Below are 15325 nucleotides of genomic sequence, written 5' to 3'. Positions count from 1 at the left end.
TGAGTCTTCCCATCCAGAGTAACCCATCACTCTGGCCAGCTGATCCACTTCTAAAATCTACTGCAGAAAGGTCTGCTCCCTGACCCTCTCCCCTCCCCACCAGCAGACAGACATCTGGCAGTGTGTTTCTTCATGATTCAAACAAACAGGACTTCAAATACCCTTTTCAAATTTTGATACCAGGCTCTGACAGCCTCATGAGAAGCAGGGATCCTTTCCATCTGCATATTCACTTGGGGGAAAGTTGAACTGACCCACAGGGAAAGCCCAGCTCCACCAGCAACACACATCTTCACAGCACTTGGGAGAAAAACTTGCATTTCTAATTTGTTTCTCATTAGCAGTGTGCCTCTGGACTAAGGGAGAACATAATGTCTTTCACTTGACTTAAATGAAAGTTCAGATTCCAGTTCCAGAGACCAGATTAATGAAAGGGACTTTGCCTTTCCTGAGCCCCCTCATCCCAGCATTTTCCCTCTGCCTTTCATTCCACTCTTCAGCTCAGCTACATATGCAGGGCACTAAACATCACGACAGGAGAGAAGCAGCAAGGGAACGGGACGAGGAGTGACAAAAAGATTAGCGTCAGTAAGGGAGCTGGTGGAACCATAAAGAAAAGAACATTGCTAAGAGCGAGCTGGACCCAAAATGATCACCCAATCACAAATCACATTGGTTGTACTGGTTTTAGGCATATTTTCTCTTGCAAGGCTCTCAGCAATTATGTGAGGCAGCTGTGCATGGTCCCACTCCACACATGAAAAAACCAAGGTTCAGCTAGTAAACGAGATTCAGAGCAGGTGTGGTTGGTCCAAAGCTGCTTTCCTCTACAACCCTGAAGCAGCAAGGACCACAAAAAAATAAAACAGTCCCTCTTTCTACAGCTTACATTGCTTTTGGTGCCACGGCTGCCAAATTACAAGAGTAAATTTTTTACTTTTCCTCACAAAAGAGGAGACAAGATTTAGTTCTAATGAAGCCAGTAACAAATAAGACTACCTCACATCCAGAGTACCAGAGAGAATCAACGCTTGGGAAGAACTGGTATAGGAGGAAAGGGAGAAAGAAGTCCTCTTCATCCCTGGTTCTCCTCCCTCTGGCTCCTGCTGCAGCATCAAAAACCAAAGGCTGAATGATTCCTGCAACCTCTCGAAGCAGCAATTGCACTGCACTCCCCAGCCCCTCCGAGCAGAGGGGCAACTATCCTCATGTTTGACTTCCTGAGCTTCCATCATCTGTACATCATTGTGATGTACAGGGTGACATTGGTAGGTGTTTCATATATATCCTGAATCCCAGTTTCTCACTCCTCCAATTCCTAAGGCCCTATCCTACCACAATACAGTGCAATAGCCACCTAATTTATCTCTTTCCTTTCGCTTTTACTTCCTATAGCTACACTATCTACCCAGCAGGCACAGCGATCTTTTAGAAATGTAAATTAAATCATATTAACTGTCTTGTTCAAAACCCTCTGATGACATCTCATCATTCCTAGAATTTAAAAAACTCTTAGTCATGAGGGAATTCCCTGGTGGTCCAATGGTTAGGGCTCCAAGTTCCCCTGCAAGGGGCTCAGGTTCAATCCCTGGTTGGGAACTAATATCCTACATGCCTCACCTTGTAGCCAAAATAATAATAATTCTTAAAAATTCTTTAACTCTTTGCTGTGGTCTTCAAAGCCCACTCTTGCCTGCTTCCCTTACACTCTCCCCCTTGATCTCTCCACGCCAGTCACATGGGCCACCTTCTAGTTTCTGAAAAATAGCTGGTCCTTCTGATTTGCATGTTATTCCTATTTCACAGACTTTTTTCCTCACTTCATTTGGGTGTCTACTCAAATGTCTTTTCTCCAGAGAAGCTTTCCCAGACCCACACCACACCCGCCACCAATTACAACTTCCCTTATTGTTGTCCTTCAGTCACTAAATTGTGTCCAGCTCTGCGACCCCGTGGACTGAAGCATGCCAGGCTTCTCTGTCCTTCACTGTCTCCCAGAGTTTGTTCAAATTCATGTCTGCTTTCCTAGCAGACTCTAAAAACTTCTTTGCTTCCTTTTTTTCCCCCAGAACATTTATTACTACTTAAAATTCTACATGTGTATCAATTGCTACAGTCTGTCTCTTCCACTAAAATAAAAGCTCCATGACAGCAGCAGTCTTGTCTGCATTGTTTATCCAATACTTGTCGTATAATAGATGCTTAATAAATATTAATAGAATGAATGAATGGAGACCAGATAAGTTTTGGCAAAGCTGCTAGTTGTCCCCAATATCCATTCTCCCCTTCTTCCTTTAAGTAATCAAAACCCCAAGCAGTACACACTACCACCCACCTAAGAACTGTTTCCCAGACTCCCCTGAAGCTAGATGTGTCCATGTCACTAGGTGCTAGCCAATTAGGTTGTGAGGTAAAATACAGGATGCCCAGTTAAATTTGCAAGTCAGAGTGACAACCAGTAATTTTTTTACTATAAGTATGTCCCAAATTAAAAGTCCAATAATTGTTTTAGTATAATGATGCCAAACTAGAACAAAGAAAAGTAATGATTGTCTATCTGACATTCAAGTTTAACTGGTTATCCTTTATTTTTGTTGCCTAAATCTGGCAACACTATGGCCAACAAACTATAAGAGAAAGTAATGTTCACAACTCCGAGGTCACACCCTTAAAACCAGGGGATGTGTCCTCACTTTTTTCCTCCTTCATGTTAGCTGAAACACAATCATAGAGGGAGTGTAGTCACCTTTGACCCTGTGGACGAGGAGTCCAGGTGCTGGGGTTGATGTGAAGGAAAGTGCTGCTCTGCTCCAGATCTACCTGCTTGCTCAGACTTGAGAAAATAACTTCCTTCACCTTCATTGAAGTGTCTGTTATTTTGTCCTCCATTAAAGCAGCGAAATCCATATCTGAACAAATGCAAAATAAAATTCTCCAGGCCAGAATACTGGAGTGGGTAGCCATTCCCTTCTCCAGGAGATCTTCCCAACCCAGGGATCAAACATAGGTCTCCTGCATTGCAGGCTGATTCTTAACTAGCTGAGTCATAAGGAATGCCCCCAGAAATTGTAAATGAATATGATAATTCAGATGACTTCTAGATTATCAGAAAGCCTCAATAAATTTTTATTTCCTCTCCTACATATTAACAGGGTTGTCCCCTCTTTACCAAATTTAACAGCCCTGTTTTGAAGGAATTTGACATCCTCAAGCTTTATCAGCATCTCTTGCAACCCCAAATTGTTTCAAAGTGGGGCTGCAGGAATTCGGTGGCCAGCAGGGGCTGTGTGCCCTCTTGGCCTCTGAGGAGCGGGGCTCAAGGTGAGGCATATTCATAAGCTAAAATTAAGCAAAGGGGCCAATAAGATTTTCAGTTCTCCCAGCATTGATTCCCAGCTGCTCAGAGAAGCTTCAGAATTCCCTGACACAGAGCTGCGAGCACTGGAAATACTCTCATCTATGGAAACTCAAGGAAAAGAGAAGCTTTCCTGAGTCCTTCTGCATGGGTGCTACCACTAGCTCAGCCAGAGTCATGGCTGTCCAGGCCAAGGAGAAACCTCCGGGTCTCCGTGGGAAGTTCTTCCCTCCAAGCCTATCTGCTGCTGCCCACACCTCCTAGTGGCTTCTGGTCTCTGCTCCAAAGTCGCCTCTTTAGAGACCTCCTCTGGCCACTCCATCTAAAGGAGAAGCCCCTGTCACCCTCCACTCCTGGCCCGACACTTTACAGCATCTATTATATATCTACTGGGTGATCATCTGCCTTCCCCACTGAAAGGTAGGCTCAGTGAGGGGAGGGAATTTGTCTCTCTGGTTCCTGCTTAATCCCCAGGGGCACCTCAGACAGTGTCCAAGCAATTAGAAGGTGTGGGATAAATATTTCTGAATAAATAGAAGACAGATATGGACATAGATAGAAAAACAGATCTAGATATAGATGCAGATACAGATCTAGAAATACAGACATAAGCGTATCAGGTCACTGGCAAGCCAAGCAGATTTTTAATCAATGGCTTCTAGCACAGGGTGACAAGAAAAGCCACAAAACCTCCATGTGCATGATAATGTTGATGTTCTGTTAGAGAAAACTCAGCTTTTAGTTTAAGGTTGACTCCCTATGGACATGGAACGCTCGGCTGGGTAGAAGTAATGTTTGCACAGAATGTTGAGCCAAAGGCATCTGAGTTCAAGTCCCTGATGGGAAAACCGAGCCCAGAGAGAGGATGGGGTCACGCTAACAACAGCAACTGATATCTGCAAACCACTTTTTAGTAAGGAAGCATCTTCACTTCTTCTTTTCTCATTTGATCCTCACAACAATTCTTCAAGGCAAGTGGTGGTAATATTGGTAGCACTGTATTATTTACAACTGCCAAAGTATGGGAGCAACCTAAGTGTCCATCAACAGATGAATGGATAAAGAAGATGTGGTATGGGGACTTCCCTGGTGGCGCAGTGGATAGAAATCTGCCTGCCAATGCAGGGGACACGGATTTCATCCCTGGTTCAAGGAGATTCCACATGCCTTTGAGCAACTAAGCGCGAGCGCCACAACTACTGATGCCTGCTTGCAGAGAGCCTGTGCTCTGCAACAAGAGAAGCCACCATATTGAGAAGCTTGTGAACTGCAATGGAAAGTAACCCCACACAAAGCAACCAAGACACAGCACAACCAAAAATAAAATTAATAAAAATTTTTAAAAGATGTGGTGTGTGTATATACATATATATATATGCATATATATATAATGGAATATTACTCAGTCATAAAAAGATTTAAATTTTTCCATTTGCAGCAACATGGATGGACTTAGAGGGCACTATGCTAAGTGAAATAAATGAGACAGATATTACATGGTATCACTTATATCTAGATTCTAAAAAAATGCAACAAACTAGTGAATAAAAGGAAGCAGACTCACAGATAGAAAACAAACTAGTGGTTGAGAGAGGGAAGGGAAGAGGACAATATAAGCATAGGGAGAAAAAAGGCTTATTATGGGACTAGATGAAACTATGTGTTTGAAACATGAAAATTGTAAAGCAGTATAGAATTTAATGAATCTTTCATTCAACAAAAAATGCAATAAGATAAAATAAAAATACTGGTAGCATTATAATTATACTGAAATATAATTATTATATTATATAATTAGCTTCCTGAACTGTGTACTTTAAAATGGCTAGCTTGGTAAATTTTCTGTTATGTGTATCTCATCACAACTAGAAATTTTTAAAATTATGTATGGGTGGCTCAGATGGTAAAGAATTTGCCTGCAAAGCAGGAGACCCAGGTTCAATCCCTGGATCAGGAAGATCCCCTGGAGTTGGGAATGGCTACCCACTCCAGTATTCTTGCCTGGAGCATTCCATGGACAGAGGAGCCTGGCAGGCTACAGGCCATGGGGTTGCAAACAGTTGGACACGACTGAGTGATTAACACTAACATATATAAAACTACTAGCCATAACGATATGTTGTGAATGAAGTCAATAAAGCTCAGAGAGGCTGTAACTTGTAAAGCTCACACAGTAAGGAATGTGGGGGGAAGCCAATCTCATATTAGGACTTTCTCTGGACCTTCTCTACAGGAAGAGGGAAAATTCACCTGACAAACATGCCAAGAATCAACCTCAAGCTACAAGACCATTGCCGTTGCTCTGAGTTTTCCAAGGAAGCTTCTAATACACTTCATCCAGTGCAGCTGTTCCAGCAGCCCTGCTGGAGACCTGCCTCTCTTATGCCACTGTGCTGAGGGGTGGCTGATCCAACAGACAACGGCTCAGTACAGACTGTGTCATTTACTCTCACTTTGTGACGATTAATTTGCTCAGGGACCAAGGGTGTTCAGTGGTTACATTAAGATGCAAAGAAAAATTAAACATTTATGCATCCTTTATCTCCTCATTTCAAGACAGATAAGTCCCATCAGTGTCTACAGAAGATATTTTCATTGACATTGTTTATCTGTTCCACTTGACTCCAAATTACACTTGAGAAACAAGAACTAACACACCACGGTGTTTTTATACAGAAGTGGTGACTACAGGGGACCAGATATTAAAGAGAAAATATCTAGCCTGAGATTCCACTGCAGCATAAACTCAGTGAGATATGACACAAAGAATCTGGCCCAAACATGCAGGAGCGCAATGAAGTCTTGGAAAAAGCCACCTGGGCTGCTTGCGTCCCTGCTTAATACGCAGCACTGTGCAAGTTAGGTTTCATTTCCTGTGCCAGCTTTGCTCTCAAATCTAAATCACTATGTTAAGAAGGAGTCTGAGGGCTAAACAGAAGTTACAGTCATAGCATTGAAAGCAGTTCATCATTAACTGTCTGCTTTTTTTAAAACTGTCCTCTCATGCCTTTAAGAGCCAGCCCTATTCTTAGGACGGTTCTCCTAAACTAAGAGGGAGATTGCTGTGTGCCCTGTCAGCCTCCCCTGTTAGAACTGAGCACAAGGGAGGAGAAAAGGCATAGACCCATATAATTGCATTTTCTGATACTCCTCCAACTCTCCCACTTCACTTAGATCACATGTCTCTTTCATACCGGCTGCCTGGTCTTGATTTGATATCAGGCTTCTCAGGGTAGGGTGGCATAAAGATTAACTTTAGAAGAGCCACATTTGAATCTCAGCTCCATCACTTACTGTTTATATGAAGTTGGAAAGTTACCCTAACCTGATGGATCTTGTTTTTTCAACTCATAAAAAAGGAATAACATTGCCTGTCCCCATAGGATTGTTGTGTGAGCTAAATGAGATATTTTGTGCAAAGCAGTGGATACAGTGCTTGGTGGCAGCAAGGGTTCAATAACTAGGCTACTCATGATGCCTGACTATACCTAACACTGTGTTAATCCCAGAGCACACTTTCAATAAGCATTTATTAGCAGTTATCACAGGGTCCAGAGAATGAGTGATCTCTTGGCTGGTTTTTATTTTACTCAACATGGATTACGCTTTATTGAGCACATATTATGTGCTAGGCCCTGCTGCATGTGGTTTGTGTCTTAACTCCTTGAATTTTCACACACACCAATTACTCTGTGGGCAGAGGGGAGCAGGCTGGTGAGGGAGGAACACACACCCAGGCAATCTGGCTCTGACACCTGCCCTTTTAACCTCACTGTCTCTGCCCATGAGTAGCTGCTACTTCTTTTGTAACCAGAAGAGCAAAATATTTTTTAAGTGATTTAAGACAGTAAATACACACTCACTGAACCACTGGACAGCTCTCATCTGAATCTGTAAGAATCTGATGACTGAGAGATTGACACTTCTTTTAATTCAGATGAAAGTTATCGAGAGCCGGGTGTTAAGTACAAGGCAAGACGCCGTGGGAAATATAATAGAAGAAATGATGTCTTCCCTTCAGGGCCTTTAGATTTGGAAGATGAGATATTATTGCCAGTAGCTGACATTCATTTAGTGTGTGCTGTGTGCCCACTGTGCTAAAGGCTTTCTCTCATTCAATCCTCATGACAAATTGATATAATAGGTATGATTAATACCCCCGAGGTGCAAATGAGGAAACCAAAGCCTTTAAATCTTAATAACTTGCTGGGGGTTCCAGGAAGAAAAGCCTGTACAGGCTAAATGCCACATGGCTGCCACAGGCAATGATTCTCATCCATCTTTCTCTTCCCCATTGTCTTAAAAAGCAGGCCACCTGGTAAGTGCTTGAAACATTCCTGGCAAAGTGAATACCCACTTTTCAATAAACTATTGCTAAATATCCGTGCATTTACCAGACATTAAACTTCACATGCACATGATTACAGAGTTAGTAAGTTCTAAAGAACTTCACCTTTGCAGTTTATGGGCCTCTACCAGCATCTCCTCTCCCACCTTCACTTAAGCATTTGGAGATGGGCCTGAAATGGAGAGGACACTGCCGTCTCCTGTTCTCGCCTCCTAATTCTCAATTTTGAGATTTCTATTATACCTGATTTATGGCCCTACAGGGTTCATTCTAGCCCACAACCTTGAGCTTGTAAAAGGCACAGGAGAAAATTTACTAATGACTGTGTTCGTCTTAATGCACTGTAGGGAATTTTTTTAAGTGAAAAAGGCTCAAATAACAGGGACATTTTAAACAGCCAATTATGAATAACAATTGTTTGATGGCCGAGCACCGTAGATCTTCCAGCTCATTCGGTTTTCATCTAATTAAATGTTTCATTTCCACGGGCAGCATGCGGTACAAACTTGTGTCTGCTCTTATCAGCAGGAGATAATCAATAAGAAAAATGCGGATGCATTTCAGCATTTATTAGCAGCTCAATTGGAAGTTGTTTTATTTTAATAACATCCTTGCCTTCATTCTGTTCAGGATAAATCGACAGCTTTGATGAATAAAAGACGACAGAAAACTGGTTTATGTTATTCCATTAAGAGTAAAGAAATCAGAGAATGAACGGGAGCTGAGAAAGAAATTGAAAAACACTTTAAAGCTGCATTTTCTGTTACCAAGGAAAGGGAGAAACAAACAAAAATGCCTTCCATTCACTCTAAAAGACCATCAAACATATTAGCTAGATATCCCTCCCAAGACCAAAACAAAAACTCATTCTGAATCTTTCTACCACTTTTATTTGCAGATCATATTTAGCAATTCTTGGTTAACTTCCTTTGGAGCTGCAATAATGATCAGAAAGGGGAGAACCAGGTACAAAATGTCATTTGTTCACCAGAAATGAGCCCAAATGCCCAAGGCTCATATCCTTAAATAGTAGACAAGCTGGTAGGGTAGGATGCCTTAGTACAAATACACAAGGTCCACCATGGTGAGGCATTTACAAGAGCCTTCACACCTTGGTAAGTGGAATTTAAATTGATCTGTGGGCCAGAAGACCTCTCTTTGAAATCTCGCTTGGTATAACCAACTGTCTACTGGACAATGCCATGTGAATATCTCTCAGGCATCTCAAATATAACATCTCAAAATATGAATGTTTTACCACACTGTGACACCACTTCACAATCGTTAGGCTGAAGATTATAATTTAAATTACGTGAGTTATAATTTAAATTATTTTTAAAAATTAATAAATAACAAGTGTTGGAAAGGAAGTGGAGAAATTGAAATCCTTGTGTACTGTGACATGTGCAAATGTGAAATGGTTCAGTCACCATGGGAAAGAGTTTGGTGACTCCTCAGGCAACTGAAAACAGAACTACCATACAACTCAGCAATTCCACTTCTGGGTATAAACCCAAAAGAAGTGAAAGCGGGGGCTTGAGCAAATACCTGTATACCCATGTTTGTAATTGCATTAAATAACAAGCAATAAACAAGAGCTGAAAAATGGAAGCAACCCAAATGGCCATCAATAAACACATGAATAAATAAAACATGGCATATATATACAATAGAATATTATTCAGTTTTAAAATGGAAGTTTTGACATAAACTACAGCATGGATGAACCTGGCAGATACTATGCTGAGTGAAGTAAGCCAAAGGACGAACACTATATGATCATACGAGATAGCAAGAGCAGTCTAATTCATAGGCAGAAAGTAGAAGGATAATGGTTGCCAGACCTGGGGGAGGGGGGGGGGCAGGGGGGAGAGTAGGTGGTTAGTGTTGAATGGGTATATCCAGATGGGGAAGATGAGAAAGTTCTGGAAACGTTTAGTGGTGATGGTGGCACAACAACGTGAATGGACTTAGTGCCACAGAAGCGCACAATTTTAAACGGTTAAAACGGTAAATTTTATGAGGTATATATGTATTAGCTTCCCAGGTGGTGCTAATAGTAAAGAAGCCGTCTGCCAATGCAGGGGACATAGGAGATGAGGGTTCAATCCCTGGTTCGAGAGTACATATACATACATACATAAGTACATACGTACACAGGCTTCCCTGGTGGCTCAGACGGGAAAGCATCTGCCTGCAGTCTGGGAGACCCGGGTTTGATCCCTGGGTCAGGAAGATCCCCTGCAGAAGGAAATGGCAACCCACTCCAGTATTCCTGCCTGGGAAATTCCATGGACTGAGAAGCCTGGTAGGCTACAGTCCATGGGGTCTCAAAGAGTTGGACACGACTGAGCGATTTCACTTTCACATACGTACATACACACATATATACAAACATACAAGGTGGTGCTAGTGGGAAAGAACCTGCCTGCCAATGCAGGAGATATCAGAGACATGAGTTTGATCCCTGGGTCAGGAAGATCCCCTCGAGGAAGGCATGGCAACCCACTCTAGTATTCTTGCCTGGAGAACCCCATGGACAGAGGAACCTGGCGTGCTATAGTTCATTGGGGCACACAGAATGGGACACAACTGAAGTAACTTAGCGTAACGTGTGTGTGTGTGTGTGTGTGTGTGTGTGTGTGTGTGTCTTGTCATGATTAAAAAAAATAAAATAATAAAAAACTTGAGTATTGTAACTCCCAGACATAGCTGTCCTCTCTGGTATTTCCCACCTGAACATGCAGTGCATCCATTCACCCAGCTTGTTCTAGCCAGAGAGCTGGGAACCAGTCCCGGTGTCTTCCCACTCCTACCTGCTGTCCCTGTATTACTAGCTCAGGACCCACCTACTCCAGGCAATTCCCCACCAGCAGCTAGACCTAAACAAGGTCCTGCCACCCCTCAGCTTCAAGCTTCCCCTTGCACTCAGAATCCACTATGTACCCCTCTCTCTGAAGTCAGCTGACCTTGCCAAAATCTTGTGTCACATCCTCCCTCCTTCTGTACTTCCATGCTTCTCCTCACACTCTGTACTTCCAGTAGTTCCTCAAACGAGGTTTCATCCTTTGCCTAGAACATTCTCCCCTCATCCTTTGCAAGTCAAACACTCCTCAGATTTCAGGCCTCAGCATAAATGGAACTTCCTCAAGGGTTCTTCACAGAGTGCAAAAAGAGTGCCTCCGCTCTCCTGTCAAGCGCTCTTTTCTTAGCCCCCTGGCATGTTCTGCATGTCTCTATTTGTATATCTCTTATGCCAGAGGTCAGCAGTCAAGTCTGCCTTGATCCATAATCCCAGTACTTACTGCAATGCCTGGTGCATAGTAGATATGTGTTTGTCGAGGAGTGAATAAACAAAGGAATGCATGATCTTTTAAATCACCCAAAAAACAGTAAGCATAAACCCTGCCTTTAACCCAAAAAGCCTCCACCCTTTACTTTCTTAAACACCCGGACAGGCCTTTGTACAGTGCCCTGAAACACATCCCACCTCCACTATCTCACATACCTGCTCATAACCATTGGTGTTGGACATTTGCACCCAATGGCACTCTTGCAAAAGGGACTCACTTTTCTCAAGATGTTGATGAGAGAGATGCCTGTCATAGACAGATAATTGCTTGAGTTGTTTCCTGCCATGATATAGATCCATTGACAAATGCCTCAAAGCTGTTCCTGCACTTGGTTTTCAATGGCACACTGCCTGCTGCATTAGTGAGCAAATTCCTTGAAACAACATGAGATCGGCAATATTGATGGAAAATAAAATCAGGTCTGTGGCTGCCAAGCACCCCAGAAAGGTCCTGATTCCTTACCTCAGCAGTAATGTTGAAGCCAGCAGCTCCCTGGCTGTTCTTCCTGCCTTTGGCAAGCCATCTTCCCCTAGGTAATGCTCCAACAAATAGTAACTTGGGTAATGACCAATGCTACAGTGATTATTATTGTTATTATGGACTCTTATTTTATTCTCACTTAATTAGTAATTATTTTAAATTACATGGCTGAAGAGCTGCTACAATGGGTGTTTCCTGGCAGTCAGGGGCTAATTCTCCATCATTGCAAAAATATGGGCTATTTTCAGTTCAGCTGTTAAGACAGTGTAGTGATGAATGCCTCTCGCTGCCATATGGTGTAGTCTAAACCTAGTGTCTCTTCACTACCATTAGAAAGAAATATGTAAAGACAGCTTTTTCTCTAAACCAAGCTCCAATGCCAGCAAGGCCCCAAGTATCCTTTGGAGGAAACCAAACAATCTTACAGCACAGATCAGTGCCAGTTCCTTTCTGTGCTCTCCTCAGGGATCCTCAAGTTCACAGTTGATATTTAACTGGCCATAAAACACACTTCTTCTATTGGACTCACGAATCTGGTAACAAACCAGGAATGAAATCTCAAACCTGAGGGGCTTGACAGCAGTGTAAGTATGTGAAGTCACTTGGTAACACCCTGCTTTTGCATTTTTGACACTAAGGAGTGGCTTTATTTCTACAGATAAATATGCTCTCCTAAAATCACTGAAACCAGGGAAATAATAAGATGAGACAGGAATCATCTTTTCACGTCATAAAGAAAGTCATAAAACAACGATGAAGAAATTCAAAAGGACACAGGAAGCAACCTGCAATGGCTTCTACTAGCCAGATCTGGGACATTTTGAGCATGAAATACTGATAGCAACAGATTAGGATACAGTGAATAAAGTACTCATGAATCTATACTAACAGAAATAAATGAGAAGAGGAACTTCTTTATCGTAAATAATAAATGCAAAAGGAAGGATGATGGTTATTAGAAAATTACCACTTACTAACCTTCATAGTAACATTTCAACCAAAAAATATCAAAGATGCTAAAGCCCAGTGAGTGAGAGATTGGTGAGGGAAGAGCTACTTACATAGTCTCAAAGTATCTCCTCCTAAGATACTTAATAATTACAGAGACTTTACAGTAATTTTACAATAGATTCACCTGGCAGTCAGCAGCACAATAAAGTGAATCAAAGTTAGAAATACCAAGAACCAAATAAACATCACTTGCCACCTTGTGGAGTATGATTCAAAAAAGAAAAAAGAAAAAAGCATCTGTGACATTCCAGTCAAAACATATAATCTAAGTCCAAGTCCAAACTGAAGGAGACCCTACAAAATGACTGGCTTATAATCTTCAACCATGTTCACATCACAAAACATACAACTACCATGTGATCCAGCAGTTCCACTTCTGTATAAATACTCAAGAGCAGTGAGAGCAGGCACTGGAACAGATTTTGTACACTCGCATTCACTGCAGCAATATTCACAATAACCAAAAGGTAAAGCAACCCAAGTGTCCACTCATGGGTGAATAAGCAAAACATGATCAATTCACACAAAGGAATATAGTTCAGCCTGGAAAAGGAAATTCTGACACATGCTACAGTATTGATGAATCTTGAAGACATTATGCAAAATTAAATAAGCCAACCACTAAAGGACAAACAGTATGAATCTTACATGAGGTACTTAGAGCCACCAAATTCATAGAGAGAGTAGAATGGTGGTTGCTTGCCAGGGGCTGGGAGGGAAAAATGGGGAGTTAATGTTTAAAGGATACAGAGTTTCAGAGGAAGAAGATAAAAAATTCTGGAGATGGATAGTGGTAATACTCGCCCAACAATGTAAGTGAACCTAATGCCACAAAAATGTATACTTACAATAGTTAAAATGGTTAAGCTTTGTGTTGTATATATTTCACCGCAAATATTAAAGAATTCAAGCTTTGGAGTCAAACCTGGGTTTAAGGAGTAGGAGGAGATGAGTTTAGTACATAGTTCTGACAGTAATGATAGTTTCATAGGCATGTATATGTACTTATCTCCAAACACCTCAAGTTTTATACATTAAATATCTACAGCTTTTATATGTCAGTCATACCTCAATAAAGTGGGGGGTTTTGTTGTTGCTATTTGTTCTTAATTTGGCTGTGCCATGAATGGCTTGTGGGATCTTAGTTCCCTGACCAGGGATTGAACCTGGGCCCCAGCAGTGAAAGAGATCAGTCCTAACCACTGGACTGCCAGAAAATCCCCAATCAAGTGGTTTGGGGAAGTAAAAAACAAAAACCTGGGTTCAAATTTTGACTCTGCTACTTACTACGTGACCCTTAAGAAAATTATGTAATTTCTTTGAAACTCAGGCTTCTCATTTATAACATGGGAGACAATATTCAAGTCCACAAGATAAAATTGTTATAAGGCAGAAAACAATATTAAACATTTAGCACAATGCCTGGCATGTAGCAGGCACTGGGTTAATATTAGCAAGAGGATAAATGCCACCAGACATGAGATAACATGCCGCATGTGTTTAGAGAACCAATGCCACTTTGTGAGGTTGAAATATGTCTGCTGAGCGACTGTGCTAGAATGAAAAGCAGGTCTTTTATGCCAAGATGAAGAGTTTACACTTTGTCCTGAAGCCTGTGAGGAGTCACTGGAAGCTTGTAAGCAGTGGAGGGAGATATTAGAGAAGGGAGAGAGGGAAGAGACAACTGTATATTTCACTTGGTCATGGGCTTTCTCCTCTCCATCAACACATAACACCACTGGCTTCAGGGAAAACAAACCATTAAGGGAAATGCCACATTTAACACTCTCACTTTGCAGTAAGGACCTTAACAGAACAGGGAACTTGGATATAAAGAAGTAACTAGCCTGCTGAAGACTGTTTTGCCTTTACCTCCCACTTGAATCACTGGGTAGAGGGTACACTGGCCTCCCGTGCTTCTCTGGCTTAGCCAGGGCTTCCCACTGCCTTCTCCATCTGTCCATTAACCCATGCCGAGCTTCCTTTGGCCCCTTAACATCTGTCATGAGCAGGGCTGGGTCAGAAGCATCTTGCTCGGGTTACAACCTGCACATCAAGGATGGCCTGTGGCATGTAACCTCGTCTCGTTTCAGCTTTCTCATGTGGTCACATTTTCACCACTGTCACTAAATGTCATCAAACAGGCGCACTCTTACTGACTTTTCTATTTATAAGGCTTAAGCTTTTATGTGAAGCTCAAGGTAATGAAAGTAACCAAAAGCATACACTTCTCCTAGGCAAGTTGCATTTTTCACCTGCTTCTGCTCAGTACCCTAAATGAGATTTTTTTTAATTTTACTGTTTTTTCTCCCTGATTACCTAATAATAAACATTCCACCAAGAAAATATAAAAAATACAGAAAGTACAAAAGGAAAAATAAAAGCCACCTATAATCTTTTCATCCAGCTATAATACTCTTAAAAATACTGGTATACATCCTTCTAGGGTTTTCTCCCCTAGTTTTCTACGCATGTTATTATACTTTGAGAGATTATTTATGTTGTACACAATGAAAAATTTATGTTTTAAGTAACACCTAGTAACTAGTCAACACTTCACATTGTGTGAAGTGACACTGTATGTCATTAATAGCATACTGTGAACCTTACCCCTGTCATTCAAAACTGTGTTCTAATGACTTCACAGTGTACCATCATTTGTGTATCAGAGCCCTGATCTCCACAGTCCAAGCTGCTGCCTGCACAAGCGGTAGGCCTGGTGTGGGGTGGGGTCTCCTGAAATAGAAGACGACTTTTTTCTAAGTCACACAATGGTGC

At 41.8% G+C, this 15325-nt stretch overlaps 1 non-coding gene across 1 annotated transcript; it reads right to left on the bottom strand.

The window, feature by feature from the left end:
• Nucleotides 1-6347: 6347 nt before the first annotated feature.
• On the bottom strand, nt 6348-6487 carry LOC136156463 (small Cajal body-specific RNA 11). Its single transcript, XR_010661013.1, has one exon. It is a non-coding gene; the product is annotated as a small Cajal body-specific RNA 11 (non-coding RNA).
• Nucleotides 6488-15325: the final 8838 nt, after the last annotated feature.

This window comes from Muntiacus reevesi, chromosome 1 (genome assembly GCF_963930625.1).
Source record: "Muntiacus reevesi chromosome 1, mMunRee1.1, whole genome shotgun sequence".
Classification (NCBI taxonomy): Eukaryota; Metazoa; Chordata; class Mammalia; order Artiodactyla; family Cervidae; genus Muntiacus; species Muntiacus reevesi.
Note: the sequence above shows the minus strand (reverse complement) of the source record. Positions and strands in the feature narration are given on the sequence as shown.